Here is a 25,924-nt window from a genome sequence, read left to right on the forward strand (position 1 = left end):
GGTGAGCATAATTTTATTTCGTAGCAGCATTCTGTGACAGCAACAGGAGGCTAGTTTTCAGATGTATCAGCTATTTGAGTTACATAATTGTGTATTCGAGACACTAGCTGCGTCTTCCTCGGTAGTATAGTGGTTAGTATCCCCGCCTGTCACGCGGGAGACCGCGGTCCGATTCCCCGCCAGGCGGCATATCCGATTTTTAGTTGCAGCACTATCACCCGCCGAACTTAGTGAAGGACGTTGGCGGCTATTAGCACCATGTGTCTATCACACTGGCAACTGCCTACAGCTCATCCTCGGTAGTATAGTGGTTAGTATCCCCGCCTGTCACGCGGGAGACCGGGGTTCGATTCCCCGCCGGGGAGATGCGATTTTTATCTCACAAACCTGCTAGAGTGTTGCTCGTGCGTGGGTCGGAAGATCAAGGAGTATAGGTGGTGCAAAAACATAAACAAAGGCTACAATTTAGGAAGTGGTTCTCGCATTCTTCACACGAGGAGAATTACGAGGTTTGCTGTTGAATCTGAATCAAAACACCCCAGCAGTCGCTCTGGGCGTAATAATCGAGCTCGGCACAGTCTGCAAATAAAATAATTTTAGCAGAGCGTGGTTTCGATCCACGGACCTCTGGGTTATGGGCCCAGCACGCTTCCACTGCGCCACTCTGCTGTGCGTTGAGGCTCTGTCTCTTCGCTACGTGAAGAGAGACACTTGGAAAGTGTTGCCTGCGTCGCTTTCACACGCCTGTCCTTAGTTGCGTATCATCTCGTACAGCTCTCAGCTTGACTTGTCTCGACTTTGCTCGACTGACGCTACGCTGACGCTTGCAGGCAGCGATATTTACCACGATCGCGTCGACATGCAGCTGCGAGATGCACAGGAGTAACAAAGCACTCCACGATGCGGCGACATACGAAATCCACTGCCCAGCTACGCGTCGCAACTAACAAAATACCGACTCTGCCAGGATTCGAACCTGGAATCTTCTGATCCGTAGTCAGACGCGTTATCCGTTGCGCCACAGAGCCACTGGCAGCAGTTTCGATTACTAGACAAGGGCACTTCGCTAAGACACGTGTTCTCCATGGCTCAGCAAGCTCCCAAGGAAGGTAGCTCTCGTTCAGCTGCGTGGCCACAGTGCGCCTGCAGAGCTTAGAGCTTGCCACACATCTGCGTTCACTGTTCGACAGGTAGCGGAAGGCAAGGCGCGCTATTTGCTGCGTTTTCTCGACGACCAGAGCCCGTTGATGTGCATGTAAGCGTAGCATATGAAACAAGAATAGCACGAAGCATTCGTATGGCATCAGGTGGCGATCATATGTTTCTGTGTGCACCACTGGTTTACAGCAAAGTGAATAGCGCAAACTGAGAGCACTGGGTTGTAGTCCCAGTGGCGCAGTTGGTTAGCCCACGGTACCTATAAGCAGTAGCCGTGAGCAATGCCGGGATTGTGAATTCGAGCCTCACGGTGAGCATAATTTTATTTCGTAGCAGCATTCTGTGACAGCAACAGGAGGCTAGTTTTCAGATGTATCAGCTATTTGAGTTACATAATTGTGTATTCGAGACACTAGCTGCGTCTTCCTCGGTAGTATAGTGGTTAGTATCCCCGCCTGTCACGCGGGAGACCGCGGTCCGATTCCCCGCCAGGCGGCATATCCGATTTTTAGTTGCAGCACTATCACCCGCCGAACTTAGTGAAGGACGTTGGCGGCTATTAGCACCATGTGTCTATCACACTGGCAACTGCCTACAGCTCATCCTCGGTAGTATAGTGGTTAGTATCCCCGCCTGTCACGCGGGAGACCGGGGTTCGATTCCCCGCCGGGGAGATGCGATTTTTATCTCACAAACCTGCTAGAGTGTTGCTCGTGCGTGGGTCGGAAGATCAAGGAGTATAGGTGGTGCAAAAACATAAACAAAGGCTACAATTTAGGAAGTGGTTCTCGCATTCTTCACACGAGGAGAATTACGAGGTTTGCTGTTGAATCTGAATCAAAACACCCCAGCAGTCGCTCTGGGCGTAATAATCGAGCTCGGCACAGTCTGCAAATAAAATAATTTTAGCAGAGCGTGGTTTCGATCCACGGACCTCTGGGTTATGGGCCCAGCACGCTTCCACTGCGCCACTCTGCTGTGCGTTGATGCTCTGTCTCTTCGCTACGTGAAGAGAGACACTTGGAAAGTGTTGCCTGCGTCGCTTTCACACGCCTGTCCTTAGTTGCGTATCATCTCGTACAGCTCTCAGCTTGACTTGTCTCGACTTTGCTCGACTGACGCTACGCTGACGCTTGCAGGCAGCGATATTTACCACGATCGCGTCGACATGCAGCTGCGAGATGCACAGGAGTAACAAAGCACTCCACGATGCGGCGACATACGAAATCCACTGCCCAGCTACGCGTCGCAACTAACAAAATACCAACTCTGCCAGGATTCGAACCTGGAATCTTCTGATCCGTAGTCAGACGCGTTATCCGTTGCGCCACAGAGCCACTGGCAGCAGTTTCGATTACTAGACAAGGGCACTTCGCTAAGACACGTGTTCTCCATGGCTCAGCAAGCTCCCAAGGAAGGTAGCTCTCGTTCAGCTGCGTGGCCACAGTGCGCCTGCAGAGCTTAGAGCTTGCCACACATCTGCGTTCACTGTTCGACAGGTAGCGGAAGGCAAGGCGCGCTATTTGCTGCGTTTTCTCGACGACCAGAGCCCGTTGATGTGCATGTAAGCGTAGCATATGAAACAAGAATAGCACGAAGCATTCGTATGGCATCAGGTGGCGATCATATGTTTCTGTGTGCACCACTGGTTTACAGCAAAGTGAATAGCGCAAACTGAGAGCACTGGGTTGTAGTCCCAGTGGCGCAGTTGGTTAGCCCACGGTACCTATAAGCAGTAGCCGTGAGCAATGCCGGGATTGTGAATTCGAGCCTCACGGTGAGCATAATTTTATTTCGTAGCAGCATTCTGTGACAGCAACAGGAGGCTAGTTTTCAGATGTATCAGCTATTTGAGTTACATAATTGTGTATTCGAGACACTAGCTGCGTCTTCCTCGGTAGTATAGTGGTTAGTATCCCCGCCTGTCACGCGGGAGACCGCGGTCCGATTCCCCGCCAGGCGGCATATCCGATTTTTAGTTGCAGCACTATCACCCGCCGAACTTAGTGAAGGACGTTGGCGGCTATTAGCACCATGTGTCTATCACACTGGCAACTGCCTACAGCTCATCCTCGGTAGTATAGTGGTTAGTATCCCCGCCTGTCACGCGGGAGACCGGGGTTCGATTCCCCGCCGGGGAGATGCGATTTTTATCTCACAAACCTGCTAGAGTGTTGCTCGTGCGTGGGTCGGAAGATCAAGGAGTATAGGTGGTGCAAAAACATAAACAAAGGCTACAATTTAGGAAGTGGTTCTCGCATTCTTCACACGAGGAGAATTACGAGGTTTGCTGTTGAATCTGAATCAAAACACCCCAGCAGTCGCTCTGGGCGTAATAATCGAGCTCGGCACAGTCTGCAAATAAAATAATTTTAGCAGAGCGTGGTTTCGATCCACGGACCTCTGGGTTATGGGCCCAGCACGCTTCCACTGCGCCACTCTGCTGTGCGTTGAGGCTCTGTCTCTTCGCTACGTGAAGAGAGACACTTGGAAAGTGTTGCCTGCGTCGCTTTCACACGCCTGTCCTTAGTTGCGTATCATCTCGTACAGCTCTCAGCTTGACTTGTCTCGACTTTGCTCGACTGACGCTACGCTGACGCTTGCAGGCAGCGATATTTACCACGATCGCGTCGACATGCAGCTGCGAGATGCACAGGAGTAACAAAGCACTCCACGATGCGGCGACATACGAAATCCACTGCCCAGCTACGCGTCGCAACTAACAAAATACCGACTCTGCCAGGATTCGAACCTGGAATCTTCTGATCCGTAGTCAGACGCGTTATCCGTTGCGCCACAGAGCCACTGGCAGCAGTTTCGATTACTAGACAAGGGCACTTCGCTAAGACACGTGTTCTCCATGGCTCAGCAAGCTCCCAAGGAAGGTAGCTCTCGTTCAGCTGCGTGGCCACAGTGCGCCTGCAGAGCTTAGAGCTTGCCACACATCTGCGTTCACTGTTCGACAGGTAGCGGAAGGCAAGGCGCGCTATTTGCTGCGTTTTCTCGACGACCAGAGCCCGTTGATGTGCATGTAAGCGTAGCATATGAAACAAGAATAGCACGAAGCATTCGTATGGCATCAGGTGGCGATCATATGTTTCTGTGTGCACCACTGGTTTACAGCAAAGTGAATAGCGCAAACTGAGAGCACTGGGTTGTAGTCCCAGTGGCGCAGTTGGTTAGCCCACGGTACCTATAAGCAGTAGCCGTGAGCAATGCCGGGATTGTGAATTCGAGCCTCACGGTGAGCATAATTTTATTTCGTAGCAGCATTCTGTGACAGCAACAGGAGGCTAGTTTTCAGATGTATCAGCTATTTGAGTTACATAATTGTGTATTCGAGACACTAGCTGCGTCTTCCTCGGTAGTATAGTGGTTAGTATCCCCGCCTGTCACGCGGGAGACCGCGGTCCGATTCCCCGCCAGGCGGCATATCCGATTTTTAGTTGCAGCACTATCACCCGCCGAACTTAGTGAAGGACGTTGGCGGCTATTAGCACCATGTGTCTATCACACTGGCAACTGCCTACAGCTCATCCTCGGTAGTATAGTGGTTAGTATCCCCGCCTGTCACGCGGGAGACCGGGGTTCGATTCCCCGCCGGGGAGATGCGATTTTTATCTCACAAACCTGCTAGAGTGTTGCTCGTGCGTGGGTCGGAAGATCAAGGAGTATAGGTGGTGCAAAAACATAAACAAAGGCTACAATTTAGGAAGTGGTTCTCGCATTCTTCACACGAGGAGAATTACGAGGTTTGCTGTTGAATCTGAATCAAAACACCCCAGCAGTCGCTCTGGGCGTAATAATCGAGCTCGGCACAGTCTGCAAATAAAATAATTTTAGCAGAGCGTGGTTTCGATCCACGGACCTCTGGGTTATGGGCCCAGCACGCTTCCACTGCGCCACTCTGCTGTGCGTTGATGCTCTGTCTCTTCGCTACGTGAAGAGAGACACTTGGAAAGTGTTGCCTGCGTCGCTTTCACACGCCTGTCCTTAGTTGCGTATCATCTCGTACAGCTCTCAGCTTGACTTGTCTCGACTTTGCTCGACTGACGCTACGCTGACGCTTGCAGGCAGCGATATTTACCACGATCGCGTCGACATGCAGCTGCGAGATGCACAGGAGTAACAAAGCACTCCACGATGCGGCGACATACGAAATCCACTGCCCAGCTACGCGTCGCAACTAACAAAATACCGACTCTGCCAGGATTCGAACCTGGAATCTTCTGATCCGTAGTCAGACGCGTTATCCGTTGCGCCACAGAGCCACTGGCAGCAGTTTCGATTACTAGACAAGGGCACTTCGCTAAGACACGTGTTCTCCATGGCTCAGCAAGCTCCCAAGGAAGGTAGCTCTCGTTCAGCTGCGTGGCCACAGTGCGCCTGCAGAGCTTAGAGCTTGCCACACATCTGCGTTCACTGTTCGACAGGTAGCGGAAGGCAAGGCGCGCTATTTGCTGCGTTTTCTCGACGACCAGAGCCCGTTGATGTGCATGTAAGCGTAGCATATGAAACAAGAATAGCACGAAGCATTCGTATGGCATCAGGTGGCGATCATATGTTTCTGTGTGCACCACTGGTTTACAGCAAAGTGAATAGCGCAAACTGAGAGCACTGGGTTGTAGTCCCAGTGGCTCAGTTGCGAGTCAGCCGCCGAGCGGGACGGACGTGTGGCGGAGCTGGACGTCTGGCTGTAGTAAACACAGGCTGAGTCGCTGCGTTTGAGGTTAGTGGTGCTGCTAAGCCGCTATTCGTGTTGCACTTGTATTCATGAAGTTCTAGAATGAATAGGTCGAATTATTTGAGGAAAGACACAATCAAGTTTACTTTCGATCGAAATTTCGTTCGACCTAAAGCATTTGAAATTAAAGCATGGTTTATCGAAAAAGTATTGATTAACGGTGATGATGTTGTCGGAGTTTATCTCTCGTTTGTGACAAATGCTGTGTATCTGAAGATGAAAAGTCCAGAATTATGTAGTTCCATTGTGGATCGTTGCGGAGGTAGCGTGAAGTTTAATCATTCTGATGGGAATGTGAGTGACGTTGCTGTTAGTCATGCTGGGTACGGGATTCGTACGATCAGAGTGTTTGAGCTCCCTTTTGAAATTCCGCCCGAAGAACTTAATGTTGCCCTTCGGCCTTATGGCAGAATTATTTCCAATGTGGCAGAAAGGTGGTCTGAAGCTCATATGTTTCCTGTCTTGAACGGCGTAAGGCAAATTAAGATTGAATTACAGAAGCATGTCCCCTCTTATCTTAATATTTGTGGGTATCGTGCTTTGATTATCTATGATGGGCAACCGCGGACTTGCGCTTTATGCAATTCCACGGAACACATTCGTGCAGAATGTTCACGGAGGCGTGTCCCGCAGTTACCGCGTGACGAGATGCCGCGTTCCGGCCCTGTTGTTGGTATGAAGTTGTCATACGCTGCCGCTGCTGACTTCCGCAGCCGAGGCGAGTCGGTGCCGCCTGTGCGCGGGGAGCCTGCTGCCTCGCGGGCGGTTGTCGATGATACTCCGGCTTCAAGCTCTAGATTTGCGGATGGTCTGCCGATCAGCTCCGCGCCCCTCGAATCTATGCCGACGCCAACTTTTTCCAACTCTCCCACTGTGGTTGCTCGTTCTTCCGCGGACTCGGCCGAAGATCCCCAAATACCCGCAACGGAGGTTTCCTTGCGTCGTCAGGATTCCCACCAACGTGAGGATATTGCCACTAGCTTCCGAGGGGTGGACGCTCCAGGCATCCACTCTGCGGGAACTATGAACGAAGATAGCAATCTGGACATTGGTTTCACGTTGGCGCCCACAGAAGACACTTGCGTCAAGGAAACCACAACGAGCGATAGTGTAGAATTGGAGACTGGGTTGCTACCAGTGGGAGCCATGGAAAAAGATGCGCCTCCTTCTGCCGTTGTGGAATGCGATACGCGGACTTTTGTCCGAAAAAAGGAACAGGCGACGTCAGACGTATCATCCGGTACTTCTCCTGACAGGTCGCAAACTTCATCTCCTGCTAGATCGCCGAAGAGATCTTCAAAGAAAGGCAAGAAGAGGAGATTGGCACACAAAGCAGCAGAGAGTTTAGCTCCTGCATTGCGGGAAAAGTTAAAACATTTAAGGGATAATGAACGACTACGAGAATCATGCCCAGTAGCACGAGTTAACGAGTGTACTGAAGCGGAGATGAGTCGTGCCGATGCAGATGATCTTCAACAACAACCTCGCGCACCGCTTGGCGTCGCAGGTTTGCAGACCGGCACTACTATGGATTTAGACCGAACTGTCTCAGGAAAAGGACTTGATTGGGCCGATGCCCAAGAAGATCGCACCGACCACGGAATGGAGATGGACCTGACACATGCTAGTGGCATTTAATTTTTTTTTTTAATGTCTATTTTTCTTTCTGACAGACAGAATGGAATGGTACAGACGTGACTCTGCATGGGGTATACTTCATTAGCCAATTTCTTTTACCTGCACCTATGCCAACGGAACTGACATATAATGTGACCACGATCAATATAAATCGGATTCGCAGTGCAACGAAAGTCGCTTCTTTAAAAGATTTCCTTTACCAGTCGGATACTGATATAGCCCTCCTACAGGAATTTAATGTCCACAACTTTTATGTCCCAGGTTTTCAAGAGATTTTAAATATTGCACCGGAAGCCACATGTGGGACTGCGATCCTTGTCAAAGATGGTATTGATGTGAAGGATATCTGTCTGTTAGAAAATGGGAGGGGCATCAGTTGTAAAATTTTTACTACTACTGTTTTAAATGTATATGTCCCCTCTGGTAACAACGCTAGAGATGATAGGGCTAATTTTTTTAAGAACGATATGGTCTATTTACTTAAGGGGAATCCGGCGGAAGCTTTAATCGGTGGTGACTTTAATTGTGTACTTCACAAAAAGGATCAGCGACCAAATTTTAACTTCTCCAGGGAACTGGCGGCTTTGGTGACAAACATGAAGTGGACAGACGTGTGGGAAAGCAAATACCCCACGTTAGTCAAATTTACGTACATCAGTAGTCGCTCGCAAAGCAGAATAGACAGAATATACGTCACAGCAAACCTGGAAAATAAAATCAGTAGTATCGAAGTAATTCCCACTACCTTTTCGGACCATCTCGCAGTGAAATGCAGCATTCGGTTTCAGAAGCAAGGAACGTATTGGGGTCGCCCCTTATGGAAGCTGAATACCCATATGTTGTTCGAGGGTGCCCTATCAAGAACAGTAGCGGAGGTATGGCAGGCTGCTCTACGTATGCGCCATAAATACAGCTCTCGCCTTGCGTGGTGGACCTCATGTGCTAAAAAGAAATTGAGATCATCCCTAATAGCTTACGGGAGGGAGCGAGCGATGTGGTCTCGCAATACCGTTGAATTTTACTATACATGCTTAAGGGAACTATCAGCTCAGCAGATGACTGATGAGGTTTTCATTGAAATAAAGAAGATCAAGGCTCACCTCATAAGTCTCAAGCGACAACAGCTGGAGGGTTTAAAAATTAAATCTCGTGTCCCGACAACGGTGGAGGACGAAAACGCATCGCTGTACCACTTACTCGAACATGAAAGAAATAGAAGACGAGCGTTTATTGCTTGTCTTAGAGTGGGCGATAACCGGGTGCTGACGGAACACTCTGACATTTTAAATGCAGTTTATGGATTTTATCGTACGTTATATACTGATACCCGGTATAATCTAGACTGTGCGAACGATTTGCTACGAACTACAGGTATCGACAACGTTATCAATGACGAGGACAATGTGTCCCTTACCACTGCGATCACATGTGAGGAGGTGTTTGATATACTTCAATATTCGCCTACCCGTAAGTCCCCAGGGCCTGATGGCTTGCCTGTAGAGTTTTATTGTAAATTTTGGCCTCTCATCGGTAATCAATTCACAGAAGTGATAAATGAAGTGTTGCAAGGTGTTACTGTTCCACGCGAGTTCAAAGAAAGCGTAACTGTGCTAATACCAAAGGGAAGGAACGCGACAGTTAAAGATCTCAATCAATTGAGACCAATATGTTTGATGAACTCGGATTATAAAATAATTGCACGTGTACTGAAGGAAAGACTGAGACCTCTAATGGAGAAGATCATAGGTGACCACCAAACCTGTCTCTCGGGGCGGAATATTTTTAAAACTGTTTGTGAATATAGGGATGTCTCTGCAATTTTTGCAACGTCATCCTCACCAGGAGGCCTTGCCTTTATCGACTTCTCAAAGGCTTTTGACAGGGTCAACCACTTATTTTTGTTCAGAACGTTGACCTATGTGGGTTTTAGTCAATATTTTGTGCAAGTTTTAATTAACATTGTTGAAGGCATCCAAACACAAGTGTCTGTAAATGGGCATTTCACTCCACCCATTGAAATTCGCAACGGCGTCCCGCAGGGAAGTCCTTTGTCAATGCTCCTGTATGTTGTTGCACTGGAGCCTTTACTAAGGAGACTCGATGTCGATCTTGAGGGCATCACGATATCTGGCGTTAACAACGTCACCAATGCATATGCTGATGACGTTGGAGTGGTTATTCGTAGTAACGAAGATTTAGAGAAATTAACTACGAATATTCAGATCTTTTGTGAAGCTACAGGCGCTAGGGTTAACGAGGTGAAGAGTTCGTTTTTAAATCTTAAAGGTCTTCAAGATGTCCGTTTGGAATGGGCACGCTCCGTCGATCGTCACACCGCTCTGGGTGTCACCTTTTACCGATGTCCGCTTCAGACCATGACCTACAATTGGAAGAAAGTACTGGATACAATCAGAGGAGCCACAATACTCAATCAGACCAGACATCTGAACATTAAACAACGAATCAGAATAATTAATTGGTCCATTTTATCAAAAGCTATATATATAGGTCAAATATTGCCAGTTTCGAAACCCATTGCCAAACGTATAATGAGTATCATTTGCCGATTTATATGGACAGGGAATATTTTTAGAGTAGCAGTCGGTACAGTTACGTTACCTTCCGCTGAAGGTGGCCTAGGTTTAACAGATATATGGCGGAAGACTACGGCGTTATATATAAAGAGGACCCTACAAATTATAGAAAAACATCCACATAGTATTACAGCCAGGCTGTATCGACTCCTACAGCCAGAAAATTTACGTCCACCCATAAATATAGGCGGAATTAATTATAAATTGAAATATATTCGCCAGTTCTTTTTAGAGATTAGCTACATGGACAGTATTGTCACGAATCCACAATCAAGGAATTGCAGGAAATTAATGGAACTCTTAACAACGAAAGAACATGTCAACAAAATGGAGTGCAGATATCCCGACAAAGACTGGAAAAGAATTTGGAAAAATATTAGTAATCGTGAACTGTCTTCCGATATTCAGGCAACCTGGTACCGAGTTGTTAATAACGTAGTTTCCACTAACGAAAAGTTGCACTCCATTGGTCTTAGTGACACGATTGTGTGCACCCGATGTGACGCAGTTGACACATTGATCCACCGCTTTCTCTGTGGCGGATACGCCGAAATATGGAGGGGACTCCAACGGCGGGTAGCCTTTATAACCAGAACTGTTAGTACTGAGATCAATGTTGAAAAATTACTCTTCCCCGATGGTGTTTTCTTCCCTGTCCAGAAAACCAATGCTGTGTTGTGGTTGTTTGGCAATTATGTACATTACGTTATATCTGAACACGGCAATGACCGTGTTTTAGAATACGAATTATACGAACGAGCAAAATATTATGAGATATGTACGCGCAGGGACCACAAAAAAACTTTTGGTAACATGTTACACATTCTGTTTCAGAGACAAGGGATTGGATAAACATCTTAATAGCCCTCGTCTACGAAAAATGTAGTCACAGGCCAAAGTAGGGGATCGCTGTTGAGGGTGAAGTACGGTGGGGACTTCGTGTGCCCCAGGGCCGCTACGGTAGCCGTGAAGGCCTCGGACAGAACCCCGAAACGGCACTGCGGCTTCACACTTACTGCTGGATGAACCCCATATCTCCAGCAACTACTTTCATCTATGATGATTTTCCAGGATCTCGGTAATATCGGAAGGTGGTTTCGTTGCACACAATGCAGTGGAAGCTTCTTGCACGTGTTCCTCAGTTACAATCTTTCTATTTTTGTTTAATTTTTTTCAGTATGAAGCAAGAGTGACAATTTATTAATTCCCAAGAAGCCTTAATTTTTCAATTTTCAGTTCTACGGAGGAGAAGCCTCACATGGCGAAGAAGCCAAACATCATTTCATTTCCCTAACTGTCGCAGTAAATTTGAAAAAAAAAATCAGTCTATATAGCATTGAAGCTCGCCGAAGAAGGCATAAAAGGAGAGCGAATGGATGGGCTGTGTGGGGAGAAGGGAGGCCCAAAACAAAAAAATAGATGAAAAAAAAAAAAAAAAAAGTGGCGCAGTTGGTTAGCCCACGGTACCTATAAGCAGTAGCCGTGAGCAATGCAGGGATTGTGAATTCGAGCCTCACGGTGAGCATAATTTTATTTCGTAGCAGCATTCTGTGACAGCAACAGGAGGCTAGTTTTCAGATGTATCAGCTATTTGAGTTACATAATTGTGTATTCGAGACACTAGCTGCGTCTTCCTCGGTAGTATAGTGGTTAGTATCCCCGCCTGTCACGCGGGAGACCGCGGTCCGATTCCCCGCCAGGCGGCATATCCGATTTTTAGTTGCAGCACTATCACCCGCCGAACTTAGTGAAGGACGTTGGCGGCTATTAGCACCATGTGTCTATCACACTGGCAACTGCCTACAGCTCATCCTCGGTAGTATAGTGGTTAGTATCCCCGCCTGTCACGCGGGAGACCGGGGTTCGATTCCCCGCCGGGGAGATGCGATTTTTATCTCACAAACCTGCTAGAGTGTTGCTCGTGCGTGGGTCGGAAGATCAAGGAGTATAGGTGGTGCAAAAACATAAACAAAGGCTACAATTTAGGAAGTGGTTCTCGCATTCTTCACACGAGGAGAATTACGAGGTTTGCTGTTGAATCTGAATCAAAACACCCCAGCAGTCGCTCTGGGCGTAATAATCGAGCTCGGCACAGTCTGCAAATAAAATAATTTTAGCAGAGCGTGGTTTCGATCCACGGACCTCTGGGTTATGGGCCCAGCACGCTTCCACTGCGCCACTCTGGTGTGCGTTGATGCTCTGTCTCTTCGCTACGTGAAGAGAGACACTTGGAAAGTGTTGCCTGCGTCGCTTTCACACGCCTGTCCTTAGTTGCGTATCATCTCGTACAGCTCTCAGCTTGACTTGTCTCGACTTTGCTCGACTGACGCTACGCTGACGCTTGCAGGCAGCGATATTTACCACGATCGCGTCGACATGCAGCTGCGAGATGCACAGGAGTAACAAAGCACTCCACGATGCGGCGACATACGAAATCCACTGCCCAGCTACGCGTCGCAACTAACAAAATACCGACTCTGCCAGGATTCGAACCTGGAATCTTCTGATCCGTAGTCAGACGCGTTATCCGTTGCGCCACAGAGCCACTGGCAGCAGTTTCGATTACTAGACAAGGGCACTTCGCTAAGACACGTGTTCTCCATGGCTCAGCAAGCTCCCAAGGAAGGTAGCTCTCGTTCAGCTGCGTGGCCACAGTGCGCCTGCAGAGCTTAGAGCTTGCCACACATCTGCGTTCACTGTTCGACAGGTAGCGGAAGGCAAGGCGCGCTATTTGCTGCGTTTTCTCGACGACCAGAGCCCGTTGATGTGCATGTAAGCGTAGCATATGAAACAAGAATAGCACGAAGCATTCGTATGGCATCAGGTGGCGATCATATGTTTCTGTGTGCACCACTGGTTTACAGCAAAGTGAATAGCGCAAACTGAGAGCACTGGGTTGTAGTCCCAGTGGCGCAGTTGGTTAGCCCACGGTACCTTTAAGCAGTAGCCGTGAGCAATGCCGGGATTGTGAATTCGAGCCTCACGGTGAGCATAATTTTATTTCGTAGCAGCATTCTGTGACAGCAACAGGAGGCTAGTTTTCAGATGTATCAGCTATTTGAGTTACATAATTGTGTATTCGAGACACTAGCTGCGTCTTCCTCGGTAGTATAGTGGTTAGTATCCCCGCCTGTCACGCGGGAGACCGCGGTCCGATTCCCCGCCAGGCGGCATATCCGATTTTTAGTTGCAGCACTATCACCCGCCGAACTTAGTGAAGGACGTTGGCGGCTATTAGCACCATGTGTCTATCACACTGGCAACTGCCTACAGCTCATCCTCGGTAGTATAGTGGTTAGTATCCCCGCCTGTCACGCGGGAGACCGGGGTTCGATTCCCCGCCGGGGAGATGCGATTTTTATCTCACAAACCTGCTAGAGTGTTGCTCGTGCGTGGGTCGGAAGATCAAGGAGTATAGGTGGTGCAAAAACATAAACAAAGGCTACAATTTAGGAAGTGGTTCTCGCGTTCTTCACACGAGGAGAATTACGAGGTTTGCTGTTGAATCTGAATCAAAACACCCCAGCAGTCGCTCTGGGCGTAATAATCGAGCTCGGCACAGTCTGCAAATAAAATAATTTTAGCAGAGCGTGGTTTCGATCCACGGACCTCTGGGTTATGGGCCCAGCACGCTTCCACTGCGCCACTCTGCTGTGCGTTGATGCTCTGTCTCTTCGCTACGTGAAGAGAGACACTTGGAAAGTGTTGCCTGCGTCGCTTTCACACGCCTGTCCTTAGTTGCGTATCATCTCGTACAGCTCTCAGCTTGACTTGTCTCGACTTTGCTCGACTGACGCTACGCTGACGCTTGCAGGCAGCGATATTTACCACGATCGCGTCGACATGCAGCTGCGAGATGCACAGGAGTAACAAAGCACTCCACGATGCGGCGACATACGAAATCCACTGCCCAGCTACGCGTCGCAACTAACAAAATACCGACTCTGCCAGGATTCGAACCTGGAATCTTCTGATCCGTAGTCAGACGCGTTATCCGTTGCGCCACAGAGCCACTGGCAGCAGTTTCGATTACTAGACAAGGGCACTTCGCTAAGACACGTGTTCTCCATGGCTCAGCAAGCTCCCAAGGAAGGTAGCTCTCGTTCAGCTGCGTGGCCACAGTGCGCCTGCAGAGCTTAGAGCTTGCCACACATCTGCGTTCACTGTTCGACAGGTAGCGGAAGGCAAGGCGCGCTATTTGCTGCGTTTTCTCGACGACCAGAGCCCGTTGATGTGCATGTAAGCGTAGCATATGAAACAAGAATAGCACGAAGCATTCGTATGGCATCAGGTGGCGATCATATGTTTCTGTGTGCACCACTGGTTTACAGCAAAGTGAATAGCGCAAACTGAGAGCACTGGGTTGTAGTCCCAGTGGCGCAGTTGGTTAGCCCACGGTACCTATAAGCAGTAGCCGTGAGCAATGCCGGGATTGTGAATTCGAGCCTCACGGTGAGCATAATTTTATTTCGTAGCAGCATTCTGTGACAGCAACAGGAGGCTAGTTTTCAGATGTATCAGCTATTTGAGTTACATAATTGTGTATTCGAGACACTAGCTGCGTCTTCCTCGGTAGTATAGTGGTTAGTATCCCCGCCTGTCACGCGGGAGACCGCGGTCCGATTCCCCGCCAGGCGGCATATCCGATTTTTAGTTGCAGCACTATCACCCGCCGAACTTAGTGAAGGACGTTGGCGGCTATTAGCACCATGTGTCTATCACACTGGCAACTGCCTACAGCTCATCCTCGGTAGTATAGTGGTTAGTATCCCCGCCTGTCACGCGGGAGACCGGGGTTCGATTCCCCGCCGGGGAGATGCGATTTTTATCTCACAAACCTGCTAGAGTGTTGCTCGTGCGTGGGTCGGAAGATCAAGGAGTATAGGTGGTGCAAAAACATAAACAAAGGCTACAATTTAGGAAGTGGTTCTCGCATTCTTCACACGAGGAGAATTACGAGGTTTGCTGTTGAATCTGAATCAAAACACCCCAGCAGTCGCTCTGGGCGTAATAATCGAGCTCGGCACAGTCTGCAAATAAAATAATTTTAGCAGAGCGTGGTTTCGATCCACGGACCTCTGGGTTATGGGCCCAGCACGCTTCCACTGCGCCACTCTGGTGTGCGTTGATGCTCTGTCTCTTCGCTACGTGAAGAGAGACACTTGGAAAGTGTTGCCTGCGTCGCTTTCACACGCCTGTCCTTAGTTGCGTATCATCTCGTACAGCTCTCAGCTTGACTTGTCTCGACTTTGCTCGACTGACGCTACGCTGACGCTTGCAGGCAGCGATATTTACCACGATCGCGTCGACATGCAGCTGCGAGATGCACAGGAGTAACAAAGCACTCCACGATGCGGCGACATACGAAATCCACTGCCCAGCTACGCGTCGCAACTAACAAAATACCGACTCTGCCAGGATTCGAACCTGGAATCTTCTGATCCGTAGTCAGACGCGTTATCCGTTGCGCCACAGAGCCACTGGCAGCAGTTTCGATTACTAGACAAGGGCACTTCGCTAAGACACGTGTTCTCCATGGCTCAGCAAGCTCCCAAGGAAGGTAGCTCTCGTTCAGCTGCGTGGCCACAGTGCGCCTGCAGAGCTTAGAGCTTGCCACACATCTGCGTTCACTGTTCGACAGGTAGCGGAAGGCAAGGCGCGCTATTTGCTGCGTTTTCTCGACGACCAGAGCCCGTTGATGTGCATGTAAGCGTAGCATATGAAACAAGAATAGCACGAAGCATTCGTATGGCATCAGGTGGCGATCATATGTTTCTGTGTGCACCACTGGTTTACAGCAAAGTGAATAGCGCAAACTGAGAGCACTGGGTTGTAGTCCCAGTGGCGCAGTTGGTTAGCCCACGGTACCTATAAGCAGTAGCCGTGAGCAATGCCGGGATTGTGAATTCGAGCCTCACGGTGAGCATAATTTTATTTCGTAGCAGCATTCTGTGACAGCAACAGGAGGCTAGTTTTCAGATGTATCAGCTATTTGAGTTACATAATTGTGTATTCGAGACACTAGCTGCGTCTTCCTCGGTAGTATAGTGGTTAGTATCCCCGCCTGTCACGCGGGAGACCGCGGTCCGATTCCCCGCCAGGCGGCATATCCGATTTTTAGTTGCAGCACTATCACCCGCCGAACTTAGTGAAGGACGTTGGCGGCTATTAGCACCATGTGTCTATCACACTGGCAACTGCCTACAGCTCATCCTCGGTAGTATAGTGGTTAGTATCCCCGCCTGTCACGCGGGAGACCGGGGTTCGATTCCCCGCCGGGGAGATGCGATTTTTATCTCACAAACCTGCTAGAGTGTTGCTCGTGCGTGGGTCGGAAGATCAAGGAGTATAGGTGGTGCAAAAACATAAACAAAGGCTACAATTTAGGAAGTGGTTCTCGCATTCTTCACACGAGGAGAATTACGAGGTTTGCTGTTGAATCTGAATCAAAACACCCCAGCAGTCGCTCTGGGCGTAATAATCGAGCTCGGCACAGTCTGCAAATAAAATAATTTTAGCAGAGCGTGGTTTCGATCCACGGACCTCTGGGTTATGGGCCCAGCACGCTTCCACTGCGCCACTCTGCTGTGCGTTGATGCTCTGTCTCTTCGCTACGTGAAGAGAGACACTTGGAAAGTGTTGCCTGCGTCGCTTTCACACGCCTGTCCTTAGTTGCGTATCATCTCGTACAGCTCTCAGCTTGACTTGTCTCGACTTTGCTCGACTGACGCTACGCTGACGCTTGCAGGCAGCGATATTTACCACGATCGCGTCGACATGCAGCTGCGAGATGCACAGGAGTAACAAAGCACTCCACGATGCGGCGACATACGAAATCCACTGCCCAGCTACGCGTCGCAACTAACAAAATACCGACTCTGCCAGGATTCGAACCTGGAATCTTCTGATCCATAGTCAGACGCGTTATCCGTTGCGCCACAGAGCCACTGGCAGCAGTTTCGATTACTAGACAAGGGCACTTCGCTAAGACACGTGTTCTCCATGGCTCAGCAAGCTCCCAAGGAAGGTAGCTCTCGTTCAGCTGCGTGGCCACAGTGCGCCTGCAGAGCTTAGAGCTTGCCACACATCTGCGTTCACTGTTCGACAGGTAGCGGAAGGCAAGGCGCGCTATTTGCTGCGTTTTCTCGACGACCAGAGCCCGTTGATGTGCATGTAAGCGTAGCATATGAAACAAGAATAGCACGAAGCATTCGTATGGCATCAGGTGGCGATCATATGTTTCTGTGTGCACCACTGGTTTACAGCAAAGTGAATAGCGCAAACTGAGAGCACTGGGTTGTAGTCCCAGTGGCGCAGTTGGTTAGCCCACGGTACCTATAAGCAGTAGCCGTGAGCAATGCCGGGATTGTGAATTCGAGCCTCACGGTGAGCATAATTTTATTTCGTAGCAGCATTCTGTGACAGCAACAGGAGGCTAGTTTTCAGATGTATCAGCTATTTGAGTTACATAATTGTGTATTCGAGACACTAGCTGCGTCTTCCTCGGTAGTATAGTGGTTAGTATCCCCGCCTGTCACGCGGGAGACCGCGGTCCGATTCCCCGCCAGGCGGCATATCCGATTTTTAGTTGCAGCACTATCACCCGCCGAACTTAGTGAAGGACGTTGGCGGCTATTAGCACCATGTGTCTATCACACTGGCAACTGCCTACAGCTCATCCTCGGTAGTATAGTGGTTAGTATCCCCGCCTGTCACGCGGGAGACCGGGGTTCGATTCCCCGCCGGGGAGATGCGATTTTTATCTCACAAACCTGCTAGAGTGTTGCTCATGCGTGGGTCGGAAGATCAAGGAGTATAGGTGGTGCAAAAACATAAACAAAGGCTACAATTTAGGAAGTGGTTCTCGCATTCTTCACACGAGGAGAATTACGAGGTTTGCTGTTGAATCTGAATCAAAACACCCCAGCAGTCGCTCTGGGCGTAATAATCGAGCTCGGCACAGTCTGCAAATAAAATAATTTTAGCAGAGCGTGGTTTCGATCCACGGACCTCTGGGTTATGGGCCCAGCACGCTTCCAGTGCGCCACTCTGCTGTGCGTTGATGCTCTGTCTCTTCGCTACGTGAAGAGAGACACTTGGAAAGTGTTGCCTGCGTCGCTTTCACACGCCTGTCCTTAGTTGCGTATCATCTCGTACAGCTCTCAGCTTGACTTGTCTCGACTTTGCTCGACTGACGCTACGCTGACGCTTGCAGGCAGCGATATTCACCACGATCGCGTCGACATGCAGCTGCGAGATGCACAGGAGTAACAAAGCACTCCACGATGCGGCGACATACGAAATCCACTGCCCAGCTACGCGTCGCAACTAACAAAATACCAACTCTGCCAGGATTCGAACCTGGAATCTTCTGATCCGTAGTCAGACGCGTTATCCGTTGCGCCACAGAGCCACTGGCAGCAGTTTCGATTACTAGACAAGGGCACTTCGCTAAGACACGTGTTCTCCATGGCTCAGCAAGCTCCCAAGGAAGGTAGCTCTCGTTCAGCTGCGTGGCCACAGTGCGCCTGCAGAGCTTAGAGCTTGCCACACATCTGCGTTCACTGTTCGACAGGTAGCGGAAGGCAAGGCGCGCTATTTGCTGCGTTTTCTCGACGACCAGAGCCCGTTGATGTGCATGTAAGCGTAGCATATGAAACAAGAATAGCACGAAGCATTCGTATGGCATCAGGTGGCGATCATATGTTTCTGTGTGCACCACTGGTTTACAGCAAAGTGAATAGCGCAAACTGAGAGCACTGGGTTGTAGTCCCAGTGGCGCAGTTGGTTAGCCCACGGTACCTATAAGCAGTAGCCGTGAGCAATGCCGGGATTGTGAATTCGAGCCTCACGGTGAGCATAATTTTATTTCGTAGCAGCATTCTGTGACAGCAACAGGAGGCTAGTTTTCAGATGTATCAGCTATTTGAGTTACATAATTGTGTATTCGAGACACTAGCTGCGTCTTCCTCGGTAGTATAGTGGTTAGTATCCCCGCCTGTCACGCGGGAGACCGCGGTCCGATTCCCCGCCAGGCGGCATATCCGATTTTTAGTTGCAGCACTATCACCCGCCGAACTTAGTGAAGGACGTTGGCGGCTATTAGCACCATGTGTCTATCACACTGGCAACTGCCTACAGCTCATCCTCGGTAGTATAGTGGTTAGTATCCCCGCCTGTCACGCGGGAGACCGGGGTTCGATTCCCCGCCGGGGAGATGCGATTTTTATCTCACAAACCTGCTAGAGTGTTGCTCGTGCGTGGGTCGGAAGATCAAGGAGTATAGGTGGTGCAAAAACATAAACAAAGGCTACAATTTAGGAAGTGGTTCTCGCATTCTTCACACGAGGAGAATTACGAGGTTTGCTGTTGAATCTGAATGAAAACACCCCAGCAGTCGCTCTGGGCGTAATAATCGAGCTCGGCACAGTCTGCAAATAAAATAATTTTAGCAGAGCGTGGTTTCGATCCACGGACCTCTGGGTTATGGGCCCAGCACGCTTCCACTGCGCCACTCTGCTGTGCGTTGAGGCTCTGTCTCTTCGCTACGTGAAGAGAGACACTTGGAAAGTGTTGCCTGCGTCGCTTTCACACGCCTGTCCTTAGTTGCGTATCATCTCGTACAGCTCTCAGCTTGACTTGTCTCGACTTTGCTCGACTGACGCTACGCTGACGCTTGCAGGCAGCGATATTCACCACGATCGCGTCGACATGCAGCTGCGAGATGCACAGGAGTAACAAAGCACTCCACGATGCGGCGACATACGAAATCCACTGCCCAGCTACGCGTCGCAACTAACAAAATACCGACTCTGCCAGGATTCGAACCTGGAATCTTCTGATCCGTAGTCAGACGCGTTATCCGTTGCGCCACAGAGCCACTGGCAGCAGTTTCGATTACTAGACAAGGGCACTTCGCTAAGACACGTGTTCTCCATGGCTCAGCAAGCTCCCAAGGAAGGTAGCTCTCGCTCAGCTGCGTGGCCACAGTGCGCCTGCAGAGCTTAGAGCTTGCCACACATCTGCGTTCACTGTTCGACAGGTAGCGGAAGGCAAGGCGCGCTATTTGCTGCGTTTTCTCGACGACCAGAGCACGTTGATGTGCATGTAAGCGTAGCATATGAAACAAGAATAGCACGAAGCATTCGTATGGCATCAGGTGGCGATCATATGTTTCTGTGTGCACCACTGGTTTACAGCAAAGTGAATAGCGCAAACTGAGAGCACTGGGTTGTAGTCCCAGTGGCGCAGTTGGTTAGCCCACGGTACCTATAAGCAGTAGCCGTGAGCAATGCCGGGATTGTGAATTCGAGCCTCACGGTGAGCATAATTTTATTTCGTAGCAGCATTCTGTGACAGCAACAGGAGGCTAGTTTTCAGATGTATCAGCTATTTGAGTTACATAATTGTGTATTCGAGACACTAGCTGCGTCTTCCTCGGTAGTATAGTGGTTAGTATCCCCGCCTGTCACGCGGGAGACCGCGGTCCGATTCCCCGCCAGGCGGCATATCCGATTTTTAGTTGCAGCACTATCACCCGCCGAACTTAGTGAAGGACGTTGGCGGCTATTAGCACCATGTGTCTATCACACTGGCAACTGCCTACAGCTCATCCTCGGTAGTATAGTGGTTAGTATCCCCGCCTGTCACGCGGGAGACCGGGGTTCGATTCCCCGCCGGGGAGATGCGATTTTTATCTCACAAACCTGCTAGAGTGTTGCTCGTGCGTGGGTCGGAAGATCAAGGAGTATAGGTGGTGCAAAAACATAAACAAAGGCTACAATTTAGGAAGTGGTTCTCGCATTCTTCACACGAGGAGAATTACGAGGTTTGCTGTTGAATCTGAATCAAAACACCCCAGCAGTCGCTCTGGGCGTAATAATCGAGCTCGGCACAGTCTGCAAATAAAATAATTTTAGCAGAGCGTGGTTTCGATCCACGGACCTCTGGGTTATGGGCCCAGCACGCTTCCACTGCGCCACTCTGCTGTGCGTTGAGGCTCTGTCTCTTCGCTACGTGAAGAGAGACACTTGGAAAGTGTTGCCTGCGTCGCTTTCACACGCCTGTCCTTAGTTGCGTATCATCTCGTACAGCTCTCAGCTTGACTTGTCTCGACTTTGCTCGACTGACGCTACGCTGACGCTTGCAGGCAGCGATATTCACCACGATCGCGTCGACATGCAGTTGCGAGATGCACAGGAGTAACAAAGCACTCCACGATGCGGCGACATACGAAATCCACTGCCCAGCTACGCGTCGCAACTAACAAAATACCGACTCTGCCAGGATTCGAACCTGGAATCTTCTGATCCGTAGTCAGACGCGTTATCCGTTGCGCCACAGAGCCACTGGCAGCAGTTTCGATTACTAGACAAGGGCACTTCGCTAAGACACGTGTTCTCCATGGCTCAGCAAGCTCCCAAGGAAGGTAGCTCTCGTTCAGCTGCGTGGCCACAGTGCGCCTGCAGAGCTTAGAGCTTGCCACACATCTGCGTTCACTGTTCGACAGGTAGCGGAAGGCAAGGCGCGCTATTTGCTGCGTTTTCTCGACGACCAGAGCACGTTGATGTGCATGTAAGCGTAGCATATGAAACAAGAATAGCACGAAGCATTCGTATGGCATCAGGTGGCGATCATATGTTTCTGTGTGCACCACTGGTTTACAGCAAAGTGAATAGCGCAAACTGAGAGCACTGGGTTGTAGTCCCAGTGGCGCAGTTGGTTAGCCCACGGTACCTATAAGCAGTAGCCGTGAGCAATGCCGGGATTGTGAATTCGAGCCTCACGGTGAGCATAATTTTATTTCGTAGCAGCATTCTGTGACAGCAACAGGAGGCTAGTTTTCAGATGTATCAGCTATTTGAGTTACATAATTGTGTATTCGAGACACTAGCTGCGTCTTCCTCGGTAGTATAGTGGTTAGTATCCCCGCCTGTCACGCGGGAGACCGCGGTCCGATTCCCCGCCAGGCGGCATATCCGATTTTTAGTTGCAGCACTATCACCCGCCGAACTTAGTGAAGGACGTTGGCGGCTATTAGCACCATGTGTCTATCACACTGGCAACTGCCTACAGCTCATCCTCGGTAGTATAGTGGTTAGTATCCCCGCCTGTCACGCGGGAGACCGGGGTTCGATTCCCCGCCGGGGAGATGCGATTTTTATCTCACAAACCTGCTAGAGTGTTGCTCGTGCGTGGGTCGGAAGATCAAGGAGTATAGGTGGTGCAAAAACATAAACAAAGGCTACAATTTAGGAAGTGGTTCTCGCATTCTTCACACGAGGAGAATTACGAGGTTTGCTGTTGAATCTGAATCAAAACACCCCAGCAGTCGCTCTGGGCGTAATAATCGAGCTCGGCACAGTCTGCAAATAAAATAATTTTAGCAGAGCGTGGTTTCGATCCACGGACCTCTGGGTTATGGGCCCAGCACGCTTCCACTGCGCCACTCTGCTGTGCGTTGATGCTCTGTCTCTTCGCTACGTGAAGAGAGACACTTGGAAAGTGTTGCCTGCGTCGCTTTCACACGCCTGTCCTTAGTTGCGTATCATCTCGTACAGCTCTCAGCTTGACTTGTCTCGACTTTGCTCGACTGACGCTACGCTGACGCTTGCAGGCAGCGATATTTACCACGATCGCGTCGACATGCAGCTGCGAGATGCACAGGAGTAACAAAGCACTCCACGATGCGGCGACATACGAAATCCACTGCCCAGCTACGCGTCGCAACTAACAAAATACCGACTCTGCCAGGATTCGAACCTGGAATCTTCTGATCCGTAGTCAGACGCGTTATCCGTTGCGCCACAGAGCCACTGGCAGCAGTTTCGATTACTAGACAAGGGCACTTCGCTAAGACACGTGTTCTCCATGGCTCAGCAAGCTCCCAAGGAAGGTAGCTCTCGTTCAGCTGCGTGGCCACAGTGCGCCTGCAGAGCTTAGAGCTTGCCACACATCTGCGTTCACTGTTCGACAGGTAGCGGAAGGCAAGGCGCGCTATTTGCTGCGTTTTCTCGACGACCAGAGCCCGTTGATGTGCATGTAAGCGTAGCATATGAAACAAGAATAGCACGAAGCATTCGTATGGCATCAGGTGGCGATCATATGTTTCTGTGTGCACCACTGGTTTACAGCAAAGTGAATAGCGCAAACTGAGAGCACTGGGTTGTAGTCCCAGTGGCGCAGTTGGTTAGCCCACGGTACCTATAAGCAGTAGCCGTGAGCAATGCCGGGATTGTGAATTCGAGCCTCACGGTGAGCATAATTTTATTTCGTAGCAGCATTCTGTGACAGCAACAGGAGGCTAGTTTTCAGATGTATCAGCTATTTGAGTTACATAATTGTGTATTCGAGACACTAGCTGCGTCTTCCTCGGTAGTATAGTGGTTAGTATCCCCGCCTGTCACGCGGGAGACCGCGGTCCGATTCCCCGCCAGGCGGCATATCCGATTTTTAGTTGCAGCACTATCACCCGCCGAACTTAGTGAAGGACGTTGGCGGCTATTAGCACCATGTGTCTATCACACTGGCAACTGCCTACAGCTCATCCTCGGTAGTATAGTGGTTAGTATCCCCGCCTGTCACGCGGGAGACCGGGGTTCGATTCCCCGCCGGGGAGATGCGATTTTTATCTCACAAACCTGCTAGAGTGTTGCTCGTGCGTGGGTCGGAAGATCAAGGAGTATAGGTGGTGCAAAAACATAAACAAAGGCTACAATTTAGGAAGTGGTTCTCGCATTCTTCACACGAGGAGAATTACGAGGTTTGCTGTTGAATCTGAATCAAAACACCCCAGCAGTCGCTCTGGGCGTAATAATCGAGCTCGGCACAGTCTGCAAATAAAATAATTTTAGCAGAGCGTGGTTTCGATCCACGGACCTCTGGGTTATGGGCCCAGCACGCTTCCACTGCGCCACTCTGCTGTGCGTTGATGCTCTGTCTCTTCGCTACGTGAAGAGAGACACTTGGAAAGTGTTGCCTGCGTCGCTTTCACACGCCTGTCCTTAGTTGCGTATCATCTCGTACAGCTCTCAGCTTGACTTGTCTCGACTTTGCTCGACTGACGCTACGCTGACGCTTGCAGGCAGCGATATTTACCACGATCGCGTCGACATGCAGCTGCGAGATGCACAGGAGTAACAAAGCACTCCACGATGCGGCGACATACGAAATCCACTGCCCAGCTACGCGTCGCAACTAACAAAATACCGACTCTGCCAGGATTCGAACCTGGAATCTTCTGATCCGTAGTCAGACGCGTTATCCGTTGCGCCACAGAGCCACTGGCAGCAGTTTCGATTACTAGACAAGGGCACTTCGCTAAGACACGTGTTCTCCATGGCTCAGCAAGCTCCCAAGGAAGGTAGCTCTCGTTCAGCTGCGTGGCCACAGTGCGCCTGCAGAGCTTAGAGCTTGCCACACATCTGCGTTCACTGTTCGACAGGTAGCGGAAGGCAAGGCGCGCTATTTGCTGCGTTTTCTCGACGACCAGAGCCCGTTGATGTGCATGTAAGCGTAGCATATGAAACAAGAATAGCACGAAGCATTCGTATGGCATCAGGTGGCGATCATATGTTTCTGTGTGCACCACTGGTTTACAGCAAAGTGAATAGCGCAAACTGAGAGCACTGGGTTGTAGTCCCAGTGGCGCAGTTGGTTAGCCCACGGTACCTATAAGCAGTAGCCGTGAGCAATGCCGGGATTGTGAATTCGAGCCTCACGGTGAGCATAATTTTATTTCGTAGCAGCATTCTGTGACAGCAACAGGAGGCTAGTTTTCAGATGTATCAGCTATTTGAGTTACATAATTGTGTATTCGAGACACTAGTTGCGTCTTCCTCGGTAGTATAGTGGTTAGTATCCCCGCCTGTCACGCGGGAGACCGCGGTCCGATTCCCCGCCAGGCGGCATATCCGATTTTTAGTTGCAGCACTATCACCCGCCGAACTTAGTGAAGGACGTTGGCGGCTATTAGCACCATGTGTCTATCACACTGGCAACTGCCTACAGCTCATCCTCGGTAGTATAGTGGTTAGTATCCCCGCCTGTCACGCGGGAGACCGGGGTTCGATTCCCCGCCGGGGAGATGCGATTTTTATCTCACAAACCTGCTAGAGTGTTGCTCGTGCGTGGGTCGGAAGATCAAGGAGTATAGGTGGTGCAAAAACATAAACAAAGGCTACAATTTAGGAAGTGGTTCTCGCATTCTTCACACGAGGAGAATTACGAGGTTTGCTGTTGAATCTGAATCAAAACACCCCAGCAGTCGCTCTGGGCGTAATAATCGAGCTCGGCACAGTCTGCAAATAAAATAATTTTAGCAGAGCGTGGTTTCGATCCACGGACCTCTGGGTTATGGGCCCAGCACGCTTCCACTGCGCCACTCTGCTGTGCGTTGATGCTCTGTCTCTTCGCTACGTGAAGAGAGACACTTGGAAAATGTTGCCTGCGTCGCTTTCACACGCCTGTCCTTAGTTGCGTATCATCTCGTACAGCTCTCAGCTTGACTTGTCTCGACTTTGCTCGACTGACGCTACGCTGACGCTTGCAGGCAGCGATATTTACCACGATCGCGTCGACATGCAGCTGCGAGATGCACAGGAGTAACAAAGCACTCCACGATGCGGCGACATACGAAATCCACTGCCCAGCTACGCGTCGCAACTAACAAAATACCGACTCTGCCAGGATTCGAACCTGGAATCTTCTGATCCGTAGTCAGACGCGTTATCCGTTGCGCCACAGAGCCACTGGCAGCAGTTTCGATTACTAGACAAGGGCACTTCGCTAA

The 25,924-nt window shown here is 50.1% G+C and overlaps 41 non-coding genes across 41 annotated transcripts; 14 read left to right on the forward strand and 27 right to left on the reverse strand.

The window, feature by feature from the left end:
• Positions 1 to 293: 293 nt before the first annotated feature.
• On the forward strand, positions 294 to 365 carry Trnad-guc (transfer RNA aspartic acid (anticodon GUC)). Its single transcript has one exon. It is a non-coding gene; the product is annotated as a tRNA-Asp (tRNA).
• A 232-nt stretch (positions 366 to 597) lies between these two features.
• Positions 598 to 669, reverse strand: Trnam-cau (transfer RNA methionine (anticodon CAU)). The gene has a single exon. It is a non-coding gene; the product is annotated as a tRNA-Met (tRNA).
• Positions 670 to 955: 286 nt separating this feature from the next.
• Positions 956 to 1,028, reverse strand: Trnar-acg (transfer RNA arginine (anticodon ACG)). Its single transcript has one exon. It is a non-coding gene; the product is annotated as a tRNA-Arg (tRNA).
• A 732-nt stretch (positions 1,029 to 1,760) lies between these two features.
• Trnad-guc (transfer RNA aspartic acid (anticodon GUC)) lies at positions 1,761 to 1,832 on the forward strand. The gene has a single exon. It is a non-coding gene; the product is annotated as a tRNA-Asp (tRNA).
• Positions 1,833 to 2,064: 232 nt separating this feature from the next.
• Trnam-cau (transfer RNA methionine (anticodon CAU)) lies at positions 2,065 to 2,136 on the reverse strand. Its single transcript has one exon. It is a non-coding gene; the product is annotated as a tRNA-Met (tRNA).
• A 286-nt stretch (positions 2,137 to 2,422) lies between these two features.
• Positions 2,423 to 2,495, reverse strand: Trnar-acg (transfer RNA arginine (anticodon ACG)). The gene has a single exon. It is a non-coding gene; the product is annotated as a tRNA-Arg (tRNA).
• A 732-nt stretch (positions 2,496 to 3,227) lies between these two features.
• Trnad-guc (transfer RNA aspartic acid (anticodon GUC)) lies at positions 3,228 to 3,299 on the forward strand. The gene has a single exon. It is a non-coding gene; the product is annotated as a tRNA-Asp (tRNA).
• Positions 3,300 to 3,531: 232 nt separating this feature from the next.
• Trnam-cau (transfer RNA methionine (anticodon CAU)) lies at positions 3,532 to 3,603 on the reverse strand. Its single transcript has one exon. It is a non-coding gene; the product is annotated as a tRNA-Met (tRNA).
• A 286-nt stretch (positions 3,604 to 3,889) lies between these two features.
• Positions 3,890 to 3,962, reverse strand: Trnar-acg (transfer RNA arginine (anticodon ACG)). Its single transcript has one exon. It is a non-coding gene; the product is annotated as a tRNA-Arg (tRNA).
• Positions 3,963 to 4,694: 732 nt separating this feature from the next.
• Positions 4,695 to 4,766, forward strand: Trnad-guc (transfer RNA aspartic acid (anticodon GUC)). The gene has a single exon. It is a non-coding gene; the product is annotated as a tRNA-Asp (tRNA).
• A 232-nt stretch (positions 4,767 to 4,998) lies between these two features.
• On the reverse strand, positions 4,999 to 5,070 carry Trnam-cau (transfer RNA methionine (anticodon CAU)). The gene has a single exon. It is a non-coding gene; the product is annotated as a tRNA-Met (tRNA).
• A 286-nt stretch (positions 5,071 to 5,356) lies between these two features.
• Trnar-acg (transfer RNA arginine (anticodon ACG)) lies at positions 5,357 to 5,429 on the reverse strand. Its single transcript has one exon. It is a non-coding gene; the product is annotated as a tRNA-Arg (tRNA).
• A 6,515-nt stretch (positions 5,430 to 11,944) lies between these two features.
• Positions 11,945 to 12,016, forward strand: Trnad-guc (transfer RNA aspartic acid (anticodon GUC)). The gene has a single exon. It is a non-coding gene; the product is annotated as a tRNA-Asp (tRNA).
• Positions 12,017 to 12,248: 232 nt separating this feature from the next.
• On the reverse strand, positions 12,249 to 12,320 carry Trnam-cau (transfer RNA methionine (anticodon CAU)). Its single transcript has one exon. It is a non-coding gene; the product is annotated as a tRNA-Met (tRNA).
• Positions 12,321 to 12,606: 286 nt separating this feature from the next.
• Positions 12,607 to 12,679, reverse strand: Trnar-acg (transfer RNA arginine (anticodon ACG)). The gene has a single exon. It is a non-coding gene; the product is annotated as a tRNA-Arg (tRNA).
• Positions 12,680 to 13,411: 732 nt separating this feature from the next.
• On the forward strand, positions 13,412 to 13,483 carry Trnad-guc (transfer RNA aspartic acid (anticodon GUC)). Its single transcript has one exon. It is a non-coding gene; the product is annotated as a tRNA-Asp (tRNA).
• A 232-nt stretch (positions 13,484 to 13,715) lies between these two features.
• Positions 13,716 to 13,787, reverse strand: Trnam-cau (transfer RNA methionine (anticodon CAU)). The gene has a single exon. It is a non-coding gene; the product is annotated as a tRNA-Met (tRNA).
• A 286-nt stretch (positions 13,788 to 14,073) lies between these two features.
• On the reverse strand, positions 14,074 to 14,146 carry Trnar-acg (transfer RNA arginine (anticodon ACG)). Its single transcript has one exon. It is a non-coding gene; the product is annotated as a tRNA-Arg (tRNA).
• A 732-nt stretch (positions 14,147 to 14,878) lies between these two features.
• On the forward strand, positions 14,879 to 14,950 carry Trnad-guc (transfer RNA aspartic acid (anticodon GUC)). Its single transcript has one exon. It is a non-coding gene; the product is annotated as a tRNA-Asp (tRNA).
• A 232-nt stretch (positions 14,951 to 15,182) lies between these two features.
• Positions 15,183 to 15,254, reverse strand: Trnam-cau (transfer RNA methionine (anticodon CAU)). Its single transcript has one exon. It is a non-coding gene; the product is annotated as a tRNA-Met (tRNA).
• Positions 15,255 to 15,540: 286 nt separating this feature from the next.
• Positions 15,541 to 15,613, reverse strand: Trnar-acg (transfer RNA arginine (anticodon ACG)). The gene has a single exon. It is a non-coding gene; the product is annotated as a tRNA-Arg (tRNA).
• Positions 15,614 to 16,345: 732 nt separating this feature from the next.
• Positions 16,346 to 16,417, forward strand: Trnad-guc (transfer RNA aspartic acid (anticodon GUC)). Its single transcript has one exon. It is a non-coding gene; the product is annotated as a tRNA-Asp (tRNA).
• Positions 16,418 to 16,649: 232 nt separating this feature from the next.
• Positions 16,650 to 16,721, reverse strand: Trnam-cau (transfer RNA methionine (anticodon CAU)). Its single transcript has one exon. It is a non-coding gene; the product is annotated as a tRNA-Met (tRNA).
• Positions 16,722 to 17,007: 286 nt separating this feature from the next.
• Trnah-aug (transfer RNA histidin (anticodon AUG)) lies at positions 17,008 to 17,080 on the reverse strand. The gene has a single exon. It is a non-coding gene; the product is annotated as a tRNA-His (tRNA).
• Positions 17,081 to 17,812: 732 nt separating this feature from the next.
• Positions 17,813 to 17,884, forward strand: Trnad-guc (transfer RNA aspartic acid (anticodon GUC)). Its single transcript has one exon. It is a non-coding gene; the product is annotated as a tRNA-Asp (tRNA).
• A 590-nt stretch (positions 17,885 to 18,474) lies between these two features.
• Positions 18,475 to 18,547, reverse strand: Trnar-acg (transfer RNA arginine (anticodon ACG)). Its single transcript has one exon. It is a non-coding gene; the product is annotated as a tRNA-Arg (tRNA).
• Positions 18,548 to 19,279: 732 nt separating this feature from the next.
• On the forward strand, positions 19,280 to 19,351 carry Trnad-guc (transfer RNA aspartic acid (anticodon GUC)). The gene has a single exon. It is a non-coding gene; the product is annotated as a tRNA-Asp (tRNA).
• Positions 19,352 to 19,583: 232 nt separating this feature from the next.
• Trnam-cau (transfer RNA methionine (anticodon CAU)) lies at positions 19,584 to 19,655 on the reverse strand. The gene has a single exon. It is a non-coding gene; the product is annotated as a tRNA-Met (tRNA).
• A 286-nt stretch (positions 19,656 to 19,941) lies between these two features.
• Trnar-acg (transfer RNA arginine (anticodon ACG)) lies at positions 19,942 to 20,014 on the reverse strand. The gene has a single exon. It is a non-coding gene; the product is annotated as a tRNA-Arg (tRNA).
• Positions 20,015 to 20,746: 732 nt separating this feature from the next.
• Trnad-guc (transfer RNA aspartic acid (anticodon GUC)) lies at positions 20,747 to 20,818 on the forward strand. The gene has a single exon. It is a non-coding gene; the product is annotated as a tRNA-Asp (tRNA).
• Positions 20,819 to 21,050: 232 nt separating this feature from the next.
• Positions 21,051 to 21,122, reverse strand: Trnam-cau (transfer RNA methionine (anticodon CAU)). The gene has a single exon. It is a non-coding gene; the product is annotated as a tRNA-Met (tRNA).
• Positions 21,123 to 21,408: 286 nt separating this feature from the next.
• Trnar-acg (transfer RNA arginine (anticodon ACG)) lies at positions 21,409 to 21,481 on the reverse strand. The gene has a single exon. It is a non-coding gene; the product is annotated as a tRNA-Arg (tRNA).
• A 732-nt stretch (positions 21,482 to 22,213) lies between these two features.
• On the forward strand, positions 22,214 to 22,285 carry Trnad-guc (transfer RNA aspartic acid (anticodon GUC)). The gene has a single exon. It is a non-coding gene; the product is annotated as a tRNA-Asp (tRNA).
• A 232-nt stretch (positions 22,286 to 22,517) lies between these two features.
• Positions 22,518 to 22,589, reverse strand: Trnam-cau (transfer RNA methionine (anticodon CAU)). The gene has a single exon. It is a non-coding gene; the product is annotated as a tRNA-Met (tRNA).
• Positions 22,590 to 22,875: 286 nt separating this feature from the next.
• On the reverse strand, positions 22,876 to 22,948 carry Trnar-acg (transfer RNA arginine (anticodon ACG)). The gene has a single exon. It is a non-coding gene; the product is annotated as a tRNA-Arg (tRNA).
• Positions 22,949 to 23,680: 732 nt separating this feature from the next.
• Positions 23,681 to 23,752, forward strand: Trnad-guc (transfer RNA aspartic acid (anticodon GUC)). The gene has a single exon. It is a non-coding gene; the product is annotated as a tRNA-Asp (tRNA).
• A 232-nt stretch (positions 23,753 to 23,984) lies between these two features.
• Positions 23,985 to 24,056, reverse strand: Trnam-cau (transfer RNA methionine (anticodon CAU)). Its single transcript has one exon. It is a non-coding gene; the product is annotated as a tRNA-Met (tRNA).
• A 286-nt stretch (positions 24,057 to 24,342) lies between these two features.
• Positions 24,343 to 24,415, reverse strand: Trnar-acg (transfer RNA arginine (anticodon ACG)). Its single transcript has one exon. It is a non-coding gene; the product is annotated as a tRNA-Arg (tRNA).
• A 732-nt stretch (positions 24,416 to 25,147) lies between these two features.
• Trnad-guc (transfer RNA aspartic acid (anticodon GUC)) lies at positions 25,148 to 25,219 on the forward strand. The gene has a single exon. It is a non-coding gene; the product is annotated as a tRNA-Asp (tRNA).
• Positions 25,220 to 25,451: 232 nt separating this feature from the next.
• On the reverse strand, positions 25,452 to 25,523 carry Trnam-cau (transfer RNA methionine (anticodon CAU)). The gene has a single exon. It is a non-coding gene; the product is annotated as a tRNA-Met (tRNA).
• A 286-nt stretch (positions 25,524 to 25,809) lies between these two features.
• On the reverse strand, positions 25,810 to 25,882 carry Trnar-acg (transfer RNA arginine (anticodon ACG)). Its single transcript has one exon. It is a non-coding gene; the product is annotated as a tRNA-Arg (tRNA).
• Between the last annotated feature and the right edge of the window lie 42 nt (positions 25,883 to 25,924).

Source organism: Schistocerca gregaria, chromosome 8, assembly GCF_023897955.1.
Source record: "Schistocerca gregaria isolate iqSchGreg1 chromosome 8, iqSchGreg1.2, whole genome shotgun sequence".
NCBI lineage: Eukaryota > Metazoa > Arthropoda > Insecta > Orthoptera > Acrididae > Schistocerca > Schistocerca gregaria.